Source organism: Ambystoma mexicanum, chromosome 7p (genome assembly GCF_040938575.1).
Source record: "Ambystoma mexicanum isolate Mex_15411 chromosome 7p, UKY_AmexF1_1, whole genome shotgun sequence".
Lineage (NCBI taxonomy): Eukaryota > Metazoa > Chordata > Amphibia > Caudata > Ambystomatidae > Ambystoma > Ambystoma mexicanum.
In genome coordinates, this window is record NC_090939.1 from 826,669,462 (window position 1) to 826,689,970 (window position 20,509).

The following is a 20,509-nucleotide window of genomic DNA, read 5'->3' on the forward strand; positions in this document are numbered from 1 at the left end:
CAATCTGCCTTATAGATTTCCTTACTGCATGGTTAATACGAACATGTCGGCTATTTCTTCTAGACATGATTTACTGCAGGGCCTGTATTTGAGTGAAAATTTTCTGGTGTGCAGGTTGCTGAAATTGAATAGGGTCTACTGCCCCCTAAACCGAAGTACTCCTTTATGAAATTTGAACCGGGTTTTGTGGCTTTTAGTACCTGGGTGGATTTTAGTAGCCTGCTCGTTAAGGCCCTTTCAGCTAAGCTGTTTATGCTGATATGTCTGATATCCTTTCGAAGGGTTGTGGACGTTAGGGCTCTGGACTTTTCTGGACAATTCTTTTCCACACATCGTGTGACTTTTCATATTTGTTGTTGGACCAAAACAGGGTCCAGAGGGATTGTGTTTACTTGTTTTGGTTTTCCTAAACTGTGCATTGCCAATTGCGTTTGGCCCTTCAAGACTCGGGCTGCCAATCTAACTGAGTTTTCAGAGCAATTGTTCATCCCCTTTTGTAGACCTTCACCAGGATGCACCACCCACGTTGGCTAGGTGGGTAAGGTGTGTCAAGTCCCATGTAGTGGTGGATGTTTCTCTGTTCGGTAATCGCTCCATCTGTTGTGCGACTGGACATCTGGGACTTTGGTCAGAGGTCAAATTGGAGGACATTCTTAGGTCAACAGATTGGTCTAACAATCTGTTTTTCCATTCTTTATATTGTGAACCAGTGGTGAATCTTCCAGGTTGGTCTTGGATAGTCTTTGAACGTGCATAATGGGAACCATCTATGCCATGCCAATTATTCCTAGCAGTTACGACGGAAAGTCAGAATTCTATCAATTGCACAGAGGAGAGTACTGTCCCTCCCTTTTTTGTCCCTCATTTATGACTGTCTTTGTGCCACATGCAGTGCCTAACAACTTCTCCCGTCAGCAGGGATTATTCTGATGTGTGAAATGGTTGGCAAAAGATGTGGGATAGGATCGGAGGGGTGACCTAGGTTACTGCAGGGGTTGTAGTAGAAAGTTGTTTGTAAAATGTTTGAGTATGGATATACTTGCCTCCCTGTCATTAATAGAATCCTGACTCTGTTGTAACTTCTAGGTATAAACAACATTAGACTTGCAAGGAGTTTAATGGACATATCCTGGCAATTTCTCTCATTCCCAGTCCCTACCTTTTAAACCATTCTTTCCTCAGAAACAGGCAACCCAGTGCTAAAAATAAAACTGCGGTGCAGTAATTTTGTATCCTTCATCCCCCCACTTGTCCCTTCCAGGAGTGTGGGATAAAACTGCACAGCAAATCGCATTTACCTATTTTTCCTCTTTGAAGGGCAGGCATCCTCCATTTATCCTCCTGTATAATAGGTGAGTGTAAATAATGCTGTTCTTTTCTCTTATATCCTTTCGTAGATAAATCTAAGTCCCTGCCCCTTTTGCAGGTGTGTGATTTTAAAATCAAACTGTCCTGCTTGATTCCTAATTATTGGCATGTGCAGCATACAGATGTGTACACCCACTGACTTCCCTGGTTCCTTAGGTAATGACTGCTCACTACCTCAAGTGGATCAAACTGCTCTTCTCCCACTGACGTTGTTCCTGAGGTTTCTGGTAACCTGGTAGCAATGAGCAAATAAGCAAGGCTGCACAGCAAAAGCTAGCACTGCAGTGTGTTGAACCCAGAAACCAGGTCCCCTTAAATCTCTGTCCCCCTAAGGTGGCCAATCCTTCACAGGTTAGTTCGAGGTGCATACAGTTGATTTGAGACCCCCACGTATTACTCAAGACAATTCCAACCCACCTCATTGAGTCACGTGATATAATCCCCATTAGGCTTTTTCCCTATATATGTAAATTGCTTGCGTTAAGAGCCGTACTATGCATACCACCATACATGCAAATCCTCCCTGAGGGTTTGGTGCTTCGAGGATCAACTCTTTAACCCTCCTGTCATGTCTTATTTAAAGCTCTTTGAGGATTTCAGACAACCTTCTTATATCAAGAATGTGGATGCAGAGGCACCTCTACCCTATCCAGTTTATCTTGGTAGAATTGTTATGATGTATCTCCTCGCAACTCAGCTTCAGGTTGATACAATTCCCTTATGTTCATTTGGTCCCGGGAACTCCAGGAAGAAGTAGACCACTTCCAAACTTAGCATGGGTACCAGATCAGCCAGCTTTTTGGCAGATCAGGTGTCACTCTGTCCTACCTGGAAGTAATGTTCAGGATTGCTCCACAAGAGCAGTTTCAACTCCATGGGCAACCTTGAAGGTGGTGGCCTTGGGCGATATTCGAGAGCGGCTATCTGCACCGTCTCCTGTGATATGGGTATCCGACTACACGCTGTTTGTTGGATTGCTTGGATCCAGCTTTGATTCTGTGTTTCTTTTTTGTGTAAATAATGGATTAATTTCCTTGATAAATGATTAATTTCCTTGATCGAATGCAAAATCTTTGAGATTCGCATGACTGGTGTTGGTCTCTAGTCTTCCAGTATGACACCATCCATTTGTACTACTACTTAGTTCTTCATTGAGTAATGGATGGGACTAACAAGTGGGAGAGGAAGGCAATAACTTGGTATTCTTAATTGTAATTCCCTTTATTCCAAGTCCTTGTGCCAGTCCTACAACCACACATGCCCTGCCTTAGTTGGATATTGCCTGTGTGTAGAACTGCTGAGCTAATTACAGTTGGATGTGTATTTGCGGGCCATTGTACACCATGCCCTTTGAATAACCCAATTGTTTTAGCAGTTGTCTGCCTCTTCCAGTGCCTCGTTCATTTCCCCGACAAGGCTGCAAGAGTCTCTTGATGATAGCAGAAAGTCAGTTGGCCTTGCGCTAGTACCCAAAGCACGTCTTCCATGGGAGTTGGTGTAAGATCCTCTTCGGCTCGTGCTTCCATTGATTCCACCTCTTCCAAGTCTCGGTCTGTGGGGGTTCTCCACTGATGGAATGCGGTTCCACCCAGAAGGCATGCCAGACTGCTTCCACTGGCTTAAACCTACTGGTTCCCTCCCAGGCCACCCATGTCTGTTCCAAGAGGCTTTGCTTTCGTACTTCCACCAGGCTGTCTCTGGTCGGGGTACTGTCAGACCCAGCTGATCCCCAGAAGTCTTCTGGTTCTTCTGAAAGGGCATCCAGACTAAGGAATTGCTGTTCTACTCAGATTTCCTGGTATTTGACATTTGTAGCCAGGCACAAGTAGATAGAACAACGTCTGTGGCCCATCCAACTCCCACACCCCTCCTCTGGTAGGCCACCTACCCCCAGGGTGAGAGGGGTCCACCTCTCCTCTTGCAAAAGGTAGGGGCATGCAATTTGAGAGACGAGGGACCTACCAAGGTTGCTGAAAAGCTCTCTAATCTATTATACATTTCAAAACATTAGAGAGAGAGATGCTGTTTCTTGCTCTTTTTTGAAATACAGCTCCCCATTATGTGTCGGCCCTTTTGCGTAAAGCGCCTGTCTTCGGGGTTGGAGCACTTTTGGTTGTGAGCATGATCATTGGATGCCTGTGCACAGAAAGCAGTGAAAAAGGGTATTGGACTGTTAAAAATAGACAACATTGAGTATCTGCTCTACAATGATACATATATAGAGGATCTGGTTAAGTCAGTGGATTTTCAAAAATATCTTGTTTTGTATATTTTTTTGTCCCACCTTTCTAAGTGAATGCTTACTTGTGAGTTACCGATTATCGAAAACTATCCATACGCTTTGTTCTGGAATGTATACATAGAATCCCAAACTTTATACACTCGTAGGAATGCACCTGGAAAGGGAGCTTTGTGTTGAAATGTATTAGCAATCCTTCATGGGTCTCATTGAATGTGCGTTCTAGATGCAGGAACCTGTTCCCACTCTTGCATGTCCATGTGCTTCATTCCAGGTCGTAACCTACAGAGAAAGTTAAACATTTTTTACATGAAGCTAATATGTTTGTTTGCTTTTAAATGAGTTTGCCAAAAGGCAAATATCTATAATGAAGGCATACTTTTAATATGACCCAATACTTGATGCACAGAATTACCTTAATTTGTCTTGGTATTGCTTTTTGCAAGAAAATTCCCTATGAGGTCAATTTTGGTTGGAAGGATCCCTGCCAAATAAATGTAATGGCTTTGATCTTTGCTTAGAAGAAGATAATACAATCCATTGCGTATGCACAAACGTACATAGAGAGTTTGCGAAACAAAACCCTCGGCCCGCGTGCTTCTCACTGGACACAAGTTTCGAAACAGTCGCTGCCACTGAAATTAACCTCTTCCGCACCAAAAATGCTATTCCGGCTCAAAAACCAAAATCTCAAGCACTGAAAATCAACAGTTTTGGAGCCTTATGCAAAAATTCAAAGTTCATTCACACACTGTCCCACTGCTATTGCTGAGTCTTTAAAGAGGAAAAAAGCCTCCTGTGGAGCAAAAGGATCGGTGGGAAGAGATGATTTTTATAGCCTACATAATCCTCCATTTGCTGGACAAAAGAAAGGTTTGAACAAGCCAAGAATAAGATGTCCTCTTTTACGGAGTTCGTGGGTAAGCATCCAATTAAAAGGAATCCCATTATTTCTGAAAAAGTTATACCACAGAAAAAGGCAAAGGAGAAGCCCACACCCATATATGAAGACACTATTGAGGTGGAGGAATTTACAGAAGACGAGGAAGACCCATTCGAGGAAGATCCAGGGACTGACCCTGATGACTGCCCTGTTCTGTCTCCCGATATTATTGATGATCCTGTTTCATCTTCCTCATACTTTACATTTTATATAACAGCCTCTTAAAAAGGCTTCACATCAAAATTGAAACACTCAAGTCCGAGGAAGATTCAGATTTTGTGGACGAGATCCTTAAGCAGAAGAAACAAATAGGGCAATACATACCCCTATTGTCGTCCATTTAAAAACAAATTAGTCCACCCCTTCATTCACAAAAGCAGTCAATCCTTGCATAGAATAGATTTAAACCTGCTCCAACAGATGTCCCTTTACATCAGAGGGCATCTTCAACCAAACTCATGAGCAGTTAACACTACCCGCAAATGGACAGGAACACCTTTTAGCCTCATCTCAAGCACCACCATACAAGGAGAGCAATAATAGGGTAGAAGGTAGCTTAATTGCCAGCATACCATTATAGAATAACCAATAACACTGCACTCATGGCTACCTGTGATTAGGGTACAGTGGGATGCACAGCTGGTTACTGATGCACATGTACCCTAAAAATCTCAAAAGGTAAAGCTTTTAGTGGAGGTACAACAATCAGCTAATGCAGTGATCTAAACACACACTAGATGCTGCCGAAACTGCTGGCAGACTTGTATCCGAGGCAACCCTAATCAAGAGACATCCCTGGTTAAGGTTGTGGATACAGACCTGAAACTCAAGCCTCCCTCTTAAACATGACCATTGAGGGCTATTGCTTTGAGTTCATAGGAAAAACATGCAATCTAGTTCAAGACCCTCTGCATTTGCCGCAAGGCTTTCTGGGGCTGGGTCCGCACTGCATCCAACTCTCTCTTCCTAAAGATCTTCCTTCTCGAGCCCTTCACTCAGCTACTTCCAACTCTCTGATGGTCAGGCGCTTCTCCAGGCAGAGAGTGGGAGGTAGATCTCTGTCCTCTGCAGGGGCCTCCCTCTGGAATGGCCTCCTTGCCTCTCTCAAACTTGAGTAGGACCACCTCAGATTCCCGGAAGCAGCTCAAGACCTTCCATTTCGCTTTCTCTCTTTCTCTCTCTCTTGCTGACCTAACTGTCTGCTGCGCTGACTGGTCGCCTGGCTACCCTTTGAACCCAATGGGCACTAGGCTCCTCCACGACCTGTAAGCGTCTGCACTGCCTCCTGGCCTCCGCACACTTTAAGGGCTGTATCCGTAACCCTACAGTCCCCTGCCACCTTGCACTACTCAGGTTGCACTTAATCAGAGCAATGTCTGCCCTGATCGTACTTCCCCTTTCCCTACCCCTGGCGCTTCTCTCTCCCTCACCTCCACCCCCCCCCCCCCGCACTTGTGCAATCTGAATGACACAAGGACTAGTAAGATCATTTGTTTCATCCTCCGTATGTCTCCCTACCTTGTCTTGTCTAGAAACACTTGTGTACCTGCGTGTTATTAATGACTGACATATCATATATCTACCTCCAAAACACGCAAATGCTGCTGCAACACCTGCAAATCCTTCAAGCAGAAATTCACATCCTGCTACAAAAGAAGCCATAGAACAAGTCCTGCCATCACATATAAACGGGGGGTATTTATTCTGTGTACTTCTTTGTTCCAAAGAAAGACAAAACATACAGACCAGTACTCGACCCAGGGCCGGCAAGTACGTATGTCGAGCCTCAAAAGTTCAGTATGGCAACATTACAAGAGGTGATTCTACTGCTCAAACATGGAGACTTCCTGGCAACACTGGATATGAAAGATGCATACTTTCATATTTCATGCTGCCCGCTCACCGTAAGACCCTGAGAGTCAAAGTAAGTCTGCCTCATTATCAGTTAAAGGTACTTCCTTTCGGGATTTTCATCAGCTCCATAAGTGTTTACAAAAGTGCTGGCTGTTGTAGTGGCACTCCTCTGAAAAGGACGATATTCCAATGTACCCTTATCTGGACAACTGGTTAATAAATGGGAAAACCCAGAATTATGCAGAAAAAGCACTCAAATTACTAGCAACCTTCTACACTAACTGGGCTTTTCCATCAACAAAAGGAAATCTAGTCTGGAACCCAGTCAACAAAAGCAATTTCTGGGAGCTTTTATCAACACAAAGAACACACTGGTGTTCCCCGCCAATAAGAGGGCACGAAATCTTTTAAAACAAATCCTGTTATATGGCCAGTCGCCAGATAGGTTAGAAAACTTGTGCATCAGCTTTGCATGAAGGTGTCCTGTATATTCATTGTGCCACGCTCCAAGCTAAACATGCGTCAAGTACAAGAGTGGCTAGCGAAATAGTGGTCTTAAGCAGTGGAGAATTGGGACGATCTAGTGGAGGTTTCACACACACTGGTGTTGACTTTAAAATGGTGGACAAAGGAAAACATGTTAAAAGGAAAACCATTTGTCAACCCACCAACTCACCTCAAGATCACAACAGACTTATCACTAACAGGAATGGTGAGCCCATTGCCTACCCCTCACAGCGCATGGCACATGGTCTCTCCCATTAGCAAAACAGCACATACATGTTCTGGAAATCTTAGCAGTTTACAGAGCATTCCAACAACTGAAGGGAAAGAATGTCTTAATTACAACAGAGACAGCACAACTGACATCTTTTACATCAACCAACAGGGCGCAAAACACTCCCCAAGGTTGGCCATAAAAACTCAGAAGATATGGAAATGGTGTCTTCACAGACGGATACATCACCAGGCCCAACATTTGCCAGGAGAACACAATTGCCTAGCCGACACCCTTAGCCGGTCCCAGACCCTAGAACACAAATGGGTGTTGCATTGGGACATTCTCAAACACATTTTTACGGAATGGGGATACATCTGTTAGAAACAGCAAGAAACAGCAAAAAACGCAAATGCAGAAACTGCGCATTTTAGATTCCGAAAGAAAGGATCCCCGGGGAACACACTATAGATCAATTGGTCAGGGTTATTTGCTTATGCTTTTCCACCAACCCCATCCTTGAGCAAAGTAGTCCACAAAATGTACCAGGAACATCTAACAATGATTCTAATAGCACCAATGTGGGCACATAAGGTATGGTACTCCCACTTTTACAACATATCCCGCCGCCCCTCAAAGAAGTTAACTCCCAATCTCAACATGCTATCACAGATTAATGGTCAAAATCAGCACACGCCAACTCATACAACTCAGACAACCAATTTAGCAGCTTGGCTCCTGAGATCATAGAATTCGGACACTTCAATTTACCGTACAGATGCATGGACAGTTTGAGTGAAGTGCGTAAACCTAACACTAGACACTGCTACTTTAATGAGTGGTAAAGATTTGTCCTTTGGTGTAGAAATTTTAGCATCAATCCAATTGATTGTTCACCATCTCATATTTTACATTATCTACTGCATTTACTGGATTCAGGCCTGGTCTTTGATTCCATAAAGGTGCATTTAGCTGCACTATGCACATACACAACATCTCAGAACAAGGTTTTCTGGTGGAAAATGCCAGTTGATAAAGCCTTCAAGAAAGGAGTGAAACGTTTACATCCTCCAGTTGCTAAACCGCTGCCAGGTTAGGATTTAAATGTAGAATCAAGCAAGCTCAGGGGTCCTCCTTTTGAGCCAATGCATCCCTTAAAGACCTGACCTTCAAGGTGGACTTTCTTATAGCCATCACTGTGATTCGTTGAATCCGCAAGCTTCAAGTTTTAGCTTTAACTGAGCCTTTTGTAACAGTACATACAAACGAGTGTCTTAAGGACACACCCACGTTTTTAACCAAAATTGAGTTTTTTTACATTTCATGTAAACCAATCCATTGAATTACCAGTGTTTTTTCAGAACCCTCAAAATTCAGGACACATTAGATGTATGTAGGGCAGTCATGTACTACTTTAATAAAACAAAACCATTAACAAAAACAGATCAGTTCTTCGTTTCTGTGGCGGTTGGAAGAAAAGGGGACCCTGTCTCTAAGTCTATCATCGCCAAGCGGATTGGTATAGATTTATCAAACAGTGTTAAAGCCTTTCACACAAAACACTTCCCTTTACACCTAAGGCACACTCTACACGTAGGATAGTTGCTAGTTAGCTTTCATTGCAAACATACCATTCGAATGGTTTGTGTCCTCCCATGTATTCCTCATCTTTTGAAATTTCCTTTCCAGCTTCAGCTGCTTTTGTGCACTGTTCCTGTTTACTCAATGTCCCTCGACGGTATGTGTTCACCGGTCAACGTCATCACCAGTATATGTAGCACGTACAGCGCCTTCAGTTGGCTTCAGTTCTGTTTTTCTAAGGCAGCTTTTGCTTCCAGAGAATTACGTCACGCTTCAGTTCTTCGAATTTAAATCCAATCGTCTGCTCCGTCGATGCCTAAGACTGGTTTCAAAAGATTTCAAGACTGGGCAAAAAATGACGATTACCGATTCCCCAGCGCATATGCCTATGGTACCTGAGCACGGAGCACTGCACGATGGACTGTTTCCCGTCAGCTAATGATGGATAAGGCTCTAAGGGAGCATAAAGGTAAATTAGCGGTGGGTAGAATCCCTTTGAAATCCCTTTCAAGTCTTTAAAAAAAAAGCAGTCATCTGACGATTTGAGAGATTCTCCTCCATGGAAGAGATCCAAAAAAAGATCTCCATCCAGAAGTCGATCACTTCACTCTTCATCTTTGTCAAAGAAGAGGCGTTCTAGATCTCCTTCCACCTCGAGTGATTCCTCTCCTGAGAGGATCATATGCCCGACCAAATCCTCCACTCCGGCTCAGTGGGAAGAGTTTCGGAGAGAGATGCTACAAAATGTTCGAAAGTGAGGCCCTGACCACCATGAAGAAAGAGTAGAGAATCCATGCCTCGTTGCTCTGCATAAAAACATCAAAGGGCAGTTGAAGGCTAAATCCTGTGCGCCCTTGAGCTAGGGACGCAGGCCAGAATTGAATTGGGAGCCATCAAGGCCTCGAACCAATGAGAAATCATTGAGGGCATTGACAAGTCGAGAATCCAGCCCTTTGATGGCATTATCGACGAAAAAGATGTCAACAACGTCGACAGTAAAAGAGCTTACAGCATGAGAGTAGTTGATGCCTGTCTCTAGATTGACGCCAGGGTCCAAAACTTCAGCGTCTTTGACCTCAAACTCGTCATCGACTGCAGGTTCAAAGCTGCCAATGATGCAAGAGAAGGCTTATAAACCTTTGCCAAAGAAGTATTTCTTTAAGGCATTAGCCTCAATTTATAAGGAACACAAGCCTTCTGATGACAACACTTTTGGCCTACAGTATGGTACTCCAAATGTCCCAGAAGCCTTAATATCCGAAGAGTCCAGAATGAAAGATTTATATGAGAATCTGCTGACAGCAAGTGGTGTGGATACATCACCTGGGTTGGAGTTTGGAAAACCAGACCTTTTCGATCACACTGATGCCTCTTGTAGCCAATTAATGAGCAAGGTAGTTGAGTGTTTAGGATGGAGCAGGCCTGCTCCTGCATTAGAGGAAGATTATTTAACAGACATCCTGGACCAATGTCCACAGAAAGATCCTATCTTGCCCTTTCATACTGCTCTGCAGAAAAGGGTTAAATCAAATTGGGAACCTCCAGAGACTATTGCTGCAGTTAACTAAAACTTCTCCAAGAAGTATAGGCCATTCAGCAGTGACCCTGAATATTTTACCATGCATCCTACACTAGAAGGTCTGGTAGTCCAGGTGGCAACGTCCACTAAACAGTCAGCATACCCCACTGTTCCGCTGGACAGGGACGACAAGCGTGTGGACGCTTGGGCGCGGAAGATCTTCACTGCATGGCCTTGAAATCTGCCAATGCCTCTTGTGCCTTGTCAAAATTCACGTTCACCCTGTGGGACTGTGTAGCAATGGCAGCTGATCCCTGAAGGTGGAGGGGGAGGAGAGACAGCTTCCTGGCTATCATTAAAGATGGAAAAGAGGCAATGTGTGAGTGCCCACAGTCTGGTCTGGTCTGGATACTGCAGACAGCATCAGCAGATCCATGGCAACAAGTCCTGTACTACGCAAATTTACATGGTTGAGAAAGTCAGGATTTGCAGCGTACGTGCAATGCAGGCTTCTCAATATGCCTTTTGAAGGCTCACAGCTGTTTGGCAGCAAGGCTGACGAAAGCCTGGAGAAGCTGCAGACCTCTAAGGCAGCAGCAAAGTCTCTCGGCGGCACAATCGGACAGCCTCAACATTCTTACCCTAGTACGTCATCTTGGAGGAGTAGGTCCTTTCACTTTTACTCCTCAGTTGGATGAGTGAGAGGACAAGTTTATCTGAGCAGTCCTGGATACAACCTTGGGAAAAGCCTCGCCTCCCGAGGTTAGGGCTCAACACTTTCTGCAGATGATCACAAAATTCCAGAGTGCCCAGTGTCTTCCAGCCTACGACTTTTTGAGGTTTCTCTGCCTCATGGCATCCTGCATTTTTCTGGTGCCTGAGAATGAGAGCCCTTCATTGGGCTCTCATGACAGGTGTCTCAATTCTCGGGCAAGATGTCAAACCTACTTCAGTTTTCAAACAGGGTCGTACAGGGTCTCCTGTGGTGGGTCTCCTGTGGTGGGCTTGTGAGGACAATGTTCTGAAGGGAGAATCTTTTTGACAACTATGGCCGGAGATAATTTTAGTGACGGACACTTCACTCATGGGGTGGGGAGCCCACGCCAACTGACAATCGGCGGTTGTACGTCTTCATCGGAGTCCAAACTACACGTCAACCTTTTGGAGCTGAGGGCAAGCAGATTAGCGCTGAAGGCCTTTCTGCCCTCTGTACGGGTACAGAATGTACTATCTCAACAAAAGATGTGGTGTAAGGTCACTACCACTGTACATAGAGGCAATGCAGCTCTGGGTCTGGGCAATTCAAGAACAAATCTCCCCATTGGCAGTTCACCTAGCCAGAGAGGAGAACTAGACGGCGGATGCTCTGAGAAGGCAGAGCACGGTCTTCCACGAGTGGGAACTAGCTCAGGAAGTCCTTCAAGAGGTCTTCACCCTTTGGGGAACCCCTCAGGTAGACTTGTTTGTGACCAGTGTCAACCGGAAGTGCGAGCTGTTCTACTCCAGGAAATTTCCCCCAAAAGGATCTCTAGTTTGATAATTCCGACTCCTGTACATGTTTCTTCCAGTCCCCCTCTCTCCTCGCGTGATCAGGAGGTTGAGGAAGTTCATTAAATCCATGATCCTAATTGCTCCGGATTGGGCCAGGTGGACGTGGTACCCAGACCTTCTGGACATGTTGATCTGCCCTCAAGTGCGTCTTCCGCAAAGAGAGGACATTCTTTTTTTATTGTGATATAGCCAACAATCAACTTTTCACATATCAAAACAAAAAAAAAACATACAATTCCTTAAAACACATTTCTACTAAAAATAACTTTAAAAAATTCATTATAAAAAAGATTCATTATTAAATAAATTAACAAGACTACTGTTCAGCAAGAAAACCCCAAGAATCTTAATACCTCCAGTACCTGTATGGTCAATCCTGTTTCATGGCCCGCTGATAACCTATTCCAAAAGAGATCCGTGTCCAGCCAATATTGTCTGTGCACAAATCTACCCAAGAGGCGTGTGAGGTAGGCATGGTATCATAAGTAGACATTGACACAAGAGCTGCAAGTATCAAAAACTTTGAAGCTTTAAAAGGGGTTGGAAAACTCCTATCTTCCCCTATAACAAAGATGGGAGTATTCTCGACCATCAAGCAAAAAGAAAATACAGTCCTAGTCAGTCCTTAGTTAAAATAAAATGGCCTATGCCAATAAACCTAATACCTGCCCGCTTTCTAATGCAATAAATGTGTAAAGGGAATGTGTAATGCAAAAAGTAAAATCAAGTGTTCAAAAGAAATGTCAGTATGCCTGAGTAAACTCCCTTCCCCACGTTTTGTAGCACAGGGTAAGGTGGCACACCTGGACCTTGCGACACACTCTGGCTTCAGACACAAGGATGCAGTTTGTTTCGTGGACCAGGGCCCACTTGGCCTTCCAGGAAAAGTCAATACAGTTCAACAAGTGTGTTTCCTTCTGGTTACCACAATTCAGTATAGGTTCCCCTCAGCCGGGCTCAAACCTTTCAATCACAATTTGTGGGGTTTCCCTTCCCTAAGCTTCAATAACACCTTCATAGGTTTCCCTCAGTCGTGCTCAAGCCTCCTTTCACTTTCCTTCTGCTGTCGGACTTTCGAAACTGCAAGGCTTTTGCTCTTACCTTGGCATGACCACTTAGACCATCTTTCCTCTTCTACACCAAAGCCTCTTGGTAAATGTAGTTTCGATCACAGTACTTATTTAAAAGTTCAAAGACATCTCTCACATTCAGGTTTCCCTCTGCCGGGATCAAACCTAACCACAGTTCAAATCTTGCCAAGTTTCCTTCTGCTGGGATCAAACCTAACGGTTCAAATCTTGCATCTGTTTATTTCTCTTCCTGCCGCTTCTACGGCATCAGACATTTCACAGAGATGTTCGATTGGGCAATCTTCTTTCACTGGACCACTTTGTTACTGTGTATCTTTAATTTACAGTTCTTTACAATGCTTTGCTTTATCTCGCGTCTTATCGCCACACGTGCAACCTTCATTCGTCGCATACTGTTGCCGTCAAGTTTAATTTAACAGAGACTGGACTTTCATTGCTTTAATCAATTCACTGGCTGTGTTGGTTTGTTTTCTTCTTTTGCAGCTTTGATCCTGAAGTCGAGGAAGATACCACAACTGCCGCTGCACCTCCCCAACTTTGCCGTTCACCCGGAAGGGTAGCTGGTATCTTTAAAACCCAACAGTTTGTTCACTTAACTTCTCATGGGTCTCCCTGGGTTGGGTTCAGACCCCTCTTTTAGCTCGTCACACGGGTCGCCCTCAGCTGGGCTCGGACCCGCCTTTCACTTTGCACTTGGGTCTCCCTCAGCCGGGCTTGGACCCTCTCGCTTGGTACAAAACGTTAAACGACTAAAAGTCTCTGGACTTCAAGTCCCATAATGCAATGTTCTTATTTCGCTCTCCCACTAAGCTAATTCCCGTAAAACAGCATTTTAGCAGTTTAGGAAGCTGCAGGTTTTAAATAGGGTATTTCCTGAGGTCAGGGTCTCACCACCTGCCCCTCGAAGGCCGGAGCTTTAGTCCCTGACCCAGGGAAGGAGCTCTGGCTTGGGCACTTTCTGGTAACCCAAGCTGCCCCTGGTTTGGCTCCCTGGATACACAGCTCCCTCGTCATACTGCTACCTTCCCTTTACTCAAAGGCTCAGTATTTTGTCAGTCCTTCTTGCTCCAGACCTTCCAGATTTCCACCAGCTGCAGTTCCTTCCTCCTGGCCTCTGTGCTTCCCTCACCATTCCCAGCTTGGTCAGTGTTTGCTGGCGGGCTTCACCTTTTATACTTGCTGAGAGAATTAACAGGAGTCAGGTGTGAGTGGTTGCCCAGCCCCGCCCGACTCTGCCTGACCTTGTTAACGGGACAAGATGGAGACTGCCCATAGGAATCTATGGTACATTGTTTCCTATCGGTATCCTACATGGCTCCAATTAGCCTCTTCTTCATCTCAGTGGTTTTGGGGAAAAGCAGTAGGGAGGAATTATGGTCATTATAGTGTTTCTTAGTGTTTTTAGACACATTGTAAAAATGCGGTTGGGAGAAAAGGGAACAGTCTTGCTGCTGTAAAACATGGGGCGATATATTTGCTCTTTTTCCTGGTTCTCCTACGCCTCCCATTGATCTTGGTAGTTGTTGGAATTTGGGAGAGGGTGACTGGATAGGATTTATAATGGTGTATGACAGTGGAGGTGTTAGGCAGAAACCTGTGCAGTTCCCTTAGGGAACACTGCAAAAGATTTAGGACTACAGATGTTAGCAGTAAACCCACTTGGTAGCAGTCTGTACCACCCAGATTTACCTGGTAGCTGTGGCTGAGCAGTCAGACTTCCCTCAAGAAGAGTTAGGCAGTATGCAAAGTATACACAATAGGCACTCAGATACAATAATACAAGCAAACACTGACCAGAGCTTTGGTATCAAAGTATATAATTATTTATTTAAAAACACACCGTTTGAAACACTCCAGCACTCTTATTGTAAAATATTCTAAACACAGTTACTATTGTAATATAGACACCCCCTTTTCCTTATCAGATAAGTCACTGTAAAACACCACTTAGTTTCATACAGAGGTGAGCGCTTAACTAGATGGCACTCCAATAGGTTTGTTAGAAAGGGAGGGAAAAAGACAGAATATGGAAAGGTACACCACTCTAAGATTCAGGAACACTGTTAGCAAGGCAGAAGAGCAAAAGTCACTGGTGAGCCAAAGTCCAAAGGCTGGGCCCACTCTTAGAGAGAGCAGAGCACAAATGCGCCCAAGATCACACAGTTACACTAGGCTTAGAAAGTCTTGCAGAGGGTTCAAAAAGAGGTTAGAGAGGCTTAGGAAAGTTTAGCCAGGGTGTCCCAAGCTAACCCAGGTTCGAACGCCAGGGACTAAATCTACCCCGTACAGTCGGTAGCAAGGGAAGCCAGGCGGGACACAGTACCTTAAGTGGGAAGGATCCTCCAGCGGTGGCAGTTGTTCCTGGTAGTGGGTGCAAGTTGCGTCGTCGTCCAGGGGACGAGAAGATCTCGACTTGGAGGTAAGATGAAGGTCGTTGCACTACCAGGGAAGAAACCAGCCGCAGAGTTTTCCGGATGAAGGTGGTACCTTTGTTTCGCGGTCGTGGTAAAACGTGGTATCCCGGTTGCCGGGGTGCTTGGCACAGGCAAGGCGGCCACGAGGTACGTCGGGAAGGTGAAAAGACGGTGAAACTGGTTATTCCCGCCAGTCAAAGGAAGAAGACTCTCCGGCGGGAGATCTCCTCTGTCGTTGGGAAAAGTGGTGAGACGGTCCAGCAGGGCTCCACCGGTGGTGATTCTTAGGTCCTGTGGCGACTTCTGAAGTTCCAGTCCCCAAAGCCCTGCTTTTATGCAGAAAACCCCCATTCACTCAGCCTAGCTGTCACTCAAACATGCTAAGTGGTGAGCCGGCCGGCTCACCACTTGGGCCAATCAGGACGGAGTGCGACTTGAGTTGCCTAGGCAACTCAGTCCAGGGTGCCTAAATTCCCCTCCACCCCTCCTAAGTACCCCAGACATAGTGGCACCACTTTGGAGGGCTTCTGTGGAGAAGCCCGCCAAAAAGTGGAACAAAGGGCTCGACTTGGGTTGGAGTCACAGAAGAGAACACAAACGCCATTTTAGAATCAAGTTTTGGCAAAAAATACCAACCAGAGAATTAATATTAATTAAATAAACCGGCGGTATGTTCGAGGCTACCGTAAATAATTAAATAAAGGTAGTCGCCTAAAACAATGGGAAATCCCATAGGAAAATATTTGCGGTCGAATATAAAAAGTAGTATCCACTGCCACCAGCCAAAACTCGATCAGGGGGGACGGAGACGTGCCCCCTCGACTAACAGACCCTGGGGCAATTGAATTGCCCCAGCCAGTACGTCCACAATATGATGGTTTGTACTGGTTCTGTTCAGAATTTAAGACTAGTAAAGTCAATGGTGACTTTACATGCCCTGGGAGACAGTAGTCAGTCCCAGGGTATGGAGTCTATACTGGGGGGTCACTATGACACCCCTGTGTCACTGCACTGAGGGTGTAACACACATCACAAAAACACATGAAGCCCTATGGAGTAAAAGACCCCATAGCCCATTAAACACATCTAGATTCAAAGAAACACACTCAAATCATGCCCAAGAGTGAGGGTAAAAGAGTCTCACTCTTGGCAGGAGAAAAAAATAAACCCCAAAAATCCAGCAACGCTGCTGGGGGACTCACTAGGTTAGGAAATTCAGCCTAAACAGAGAATTCTCCCTAACAGGAGGGAATGTCAGATAGGGAGGTATTAAGCAATGGGGCACACCATGTCTCACCTTGGGACTCCTGCTCCCTCTCTGGTCCACTCCCCGGGTCCGGACCCATCAGCAATAATTCCCTCCTAGCCACCCCCAAAGAGGAAACCAAGGCGGTTGATAGGGAAAAGCCCTTGAGTTTTTCACAGGCGGCTTCTCAAATTAAAGGTACTCTTACAGTCAATTAATATATGCCTTAAGGATTGGACAGCCATTTCATTACACATACAACAGTGGCCATTTCTATTTGGAGACTTGTCCCTGAAGGCTTGAATTTCCCCTATAATTATCAGGTTTAAACAAAACCTTAGGAAATCTGCTCTCAGATATTTGTCGGGAAAACATGTTGAGCAACTTGGGAGATAACCACATGGTTTGTCGTTTTATGACAGGGATTTTGCTATTACTAGTCCCCTCATTTGTTTGATGGTTTCTATCCAATCCATACGCATCAATGCAATTTTAACACCTGTCAGGTTCACCACCAAGTCATCACATGTATGATTACATTGATGCAATCCCTCAATGATGATACATTTTTCTATCTGCCAGTACGAAACATCTCTCGATTTAGTTCCTCATTCAGAGAATTAGCCCTCGGGCTCACAATCTGTACAGGGAAATTATTTATTGGTACCAAGGAGAACTTACAGTAGGCACTAAGTAGCTTTTTCATGTATGCTACCAGAGGGACCAACTTGAGTTGTAAGTTTAGTTCTAATTGAAGCTATGTTTGGATGGAACGTACATTGAAGCCCAAAAAAGTTACTTCCATGACATGCACGACCAGTTGGTCTAGCAGGTACCAATCACATTTTGGGCCTATCCTCTGTGGCCTTTTAAAGGCAACTTATTTTGCTTTTTCAGGGGTTTACCAACAAATCATTATCTCAAGCTTATGTACCAAAGGCGTTCAGGAGATGTTGAAGACCACCTGGAGTATGATCTAAAAGTACAATATTGTCGGCATAAGCAATCCAATTAATTTGTTGTCTGCTGATTTTGGAACCACCCAGGGAATAAGAGGTTAGTGAATTTGCCAAATCCGCTAAAGGTTTAACAATAAAGGGGCACAATACAGCTCTGTCTAACTCCTCTTCCAGTGGGAACACCCCTTGGCAAATCACCTTTACTATGCAGCCTTACTCTTAAATTTGTATCTTGATACTTAAGATGGCCAATAATGGTTTTGGCAGATACCAAGAAGCCCGCTCCCCCACAGGCTCTCTATTCACCATGTGGAAGGCCTTAGATAAATCCAACCAGCCAAAACAAGAGTGGACCATTCCTCTTCCATGATTTATTTGAGACAATTGAAATTACCAAACCGTTAAACGAGGTGGACAGGCCTTTCTGGAAACCTGTATGCAATCTTGAAATGATCATGCTCTCATTCACGCATTCTTCCAACTATCGCAACACCAAACCTGCAAAGATATTTCCATCCACATCCATAGTGTAGTAATTTATTGGATACGCCCTATCGCCCTTCTTGTAGGTTGGAATGATTACAGACGATTTCTTGGAAATTGGAAGCGTCCTCGTCTTCGGTATTTCTCTGAATAACGTCAGCAGTATTTTTGACCAAAGCTGCACGTTTGATTTGAGTATAACGTTTGTTTAGCCTCTTTTTCCCCACTTAGCAAGCCCCACCCACATGGTGCCTTCCGGGTTGCCGCTCTTTTTTTCCTACTTAAGGAGCCCTCCAGCCTCTTTTTCTTTGCCGATGGGGAGCAGGTGCTAGTGGATCTAGGTCACCTGGCCTAAGCACCACCCACCTTCTTAGCCCTGCCTCGTCCTTCCTGCTTTTAACTCTTAGATCAAGGGTGTCTCTCGCCCGGGCTTCCGAAGCAAAGGGCAGATGAAGAAAAGGGCTATACCTGTCCGGACCAGGAGGACCTAGGACCCGAACCCCTGCTCAGACAGCAGATAAGCATGCACCAGCATGTTTACTCCCTCTGTCCCCACAGGCCATCCCCACCCCCTCTGTTCCCCTTGTGATGTTCCCTTGTGCCCCTCCACCCTTCTCTCACAAAGGTGGTGCCTGTTTTGCTTGATTCTTCTACCCTGCTCCCCCTCACACCTACTTCTGCAGGAGCCTGTCCTGATACATTCTGGTTTGACCATCACCCTCTTGTGTCCAATGCTGTACTTGACTTTTATGGACTTCATTGTTTCACTGTGTGTCACCCTTTCTCAACTCTCATGCTGGACTTCATTTGCATCTTGTACTCATGGTGGCCCTGAATCATGTTGTTCCCATCTTCATCTTGTATCCTGGCTTGCAACATTGTGTTACTACTGACTTCTGCAATTGTATTCGCTCTCCCCTCTTGCTTCTCCTCTCTTTTTGACTGCTTACTCTCTGTTCTTTCCTCCTCTCCCTTTCTCCCTTTTCCTATCTCCTCCTCTTACTTTCTTCTATGCATTTACTCTATCAGAATTGTCCCTGGGCCAAGTATGATGGCAACCTCATCTGTTACCTCCCCCATCCCCTTACTTGTTCACACCCCCAACCCCTCAGCACTATCTGAAATGTTTATCAGGCCTAGTACGATAGTTGCTTGTTTTGTTCCTCCCCTCCCTTTCTGCACCCCTCTCCCTCACCTTTTGTTTTTCTCCAGCTCTACCAGAAATGTCATCCAGCCCAGTACGGTAGTCGCCTGTCTGTTTCCATTTCCTTCCCACTCTCCACCTCCCTTTCTTATCTATGTCTTAGCACTTGCACTATATGAAATGTGGTCAGGCCAAGTGAGATAGTTAATTTCACATCCTTACTGTTCATGGCCTGTAAGAATGTCATTATATTTTCCCTTGTTCCCAGGGTCGGACTGGGACAAGAATCGGGCCTGGTCACCCTTGAGAAAGTGGCCCACCCCTCGAGAAAGTGGCCCACCCCTCATGACCCTTGACCTCTGACATCCCCAGAAGTGATGTCATTTGACCCCACCCCAAAGTGACACCCCGGGAAGTGATGAAACACAACCTTTCACCCCTTGATAAAACAGGAAGTGGCATCAAATAGCATTGTTCCTAAGTACACTAAATTACTGTGAAACCAAGCAGACGTCCAAGGCCAGGTGATATGTTATTGTATAGCACTTGCATTTAAGCTCTTTTTTATAGAACAAATATGCATAGAATATCACTCAACCTGTGTTGGTAGGAAGGATGAAAGGCTTTTTGAAAAGAAAAACAATTTGAAAAAGAATATATATTTTGTTTTCAATTTCTTTTTCTTCCAAACTGGCCCAGGCATGGCCAGAAACCGTCCCCCACTCCCCATGGATGATTTCGGCCCGGCCAATCCGACCCTGCTTATTCCCTCCCTAGCCTTGAAGCGCTTTAAAACACATTGTGTATAGCCGCTATATAAAGAAACTATCATATCATTCTGTCCTGAGGCTCGATAACTAGATGACTTTTTAATTAGGTCTGTTATAAATTCTTCATTTAGTTAACTTCCACTCCATGACACAGCTTAGATTATAGTTTCCATTCATTCATGTTTTATACAAATTACCAAAGAATTCCCACCAGACTGAGCTAGGGATCACCTTACTTTGAGTATGATTTTGCAGAAAGCCCGAATGGTTGACTAAAGCCCAAAAATGTTGGGAATTATTGCCAGTCAAGACATTAAACATCAACTCTCCATCGTACTGACGTTAATACCGATGGGAGCGGATCAATCCTATATAATTAGACCGCAACCTTTTTACCTCTACATTATATTCTGTCACTGATATATCAATGCTTGGGAAATAGATATCATGGATGAGGAATCCGTGGGATGAACATCCATCAGAAGGAACATTACCAAAGGGTAAGTAATTTGTTCTACAGTCTGTTCTTCCAAAAATGACAACATTGTATGCCTGTATGCTGATCGAAAAGTGAGGTGCCTGCTCTTCTGTTTTTTGTTGAGATTTGCTAATTTATAGTGATGCAACAT

General features: G+C 44.8%; 1 protein-coding gene across 7 annotated transcripts in view; it reads left to right on the forward strand.

Moving 5' to 3' along the window:
• The window catches only part of ATP11A (ATPase phospholipid transporting 11A), a 2,308,865-nt gene that overhangs the window by 2,180,032 nt on the left and 108,324 nt on the right, over positions 1–20,509 (forward strand). The gene's annotated exons all lie outside the window — the stretch shown is intronic.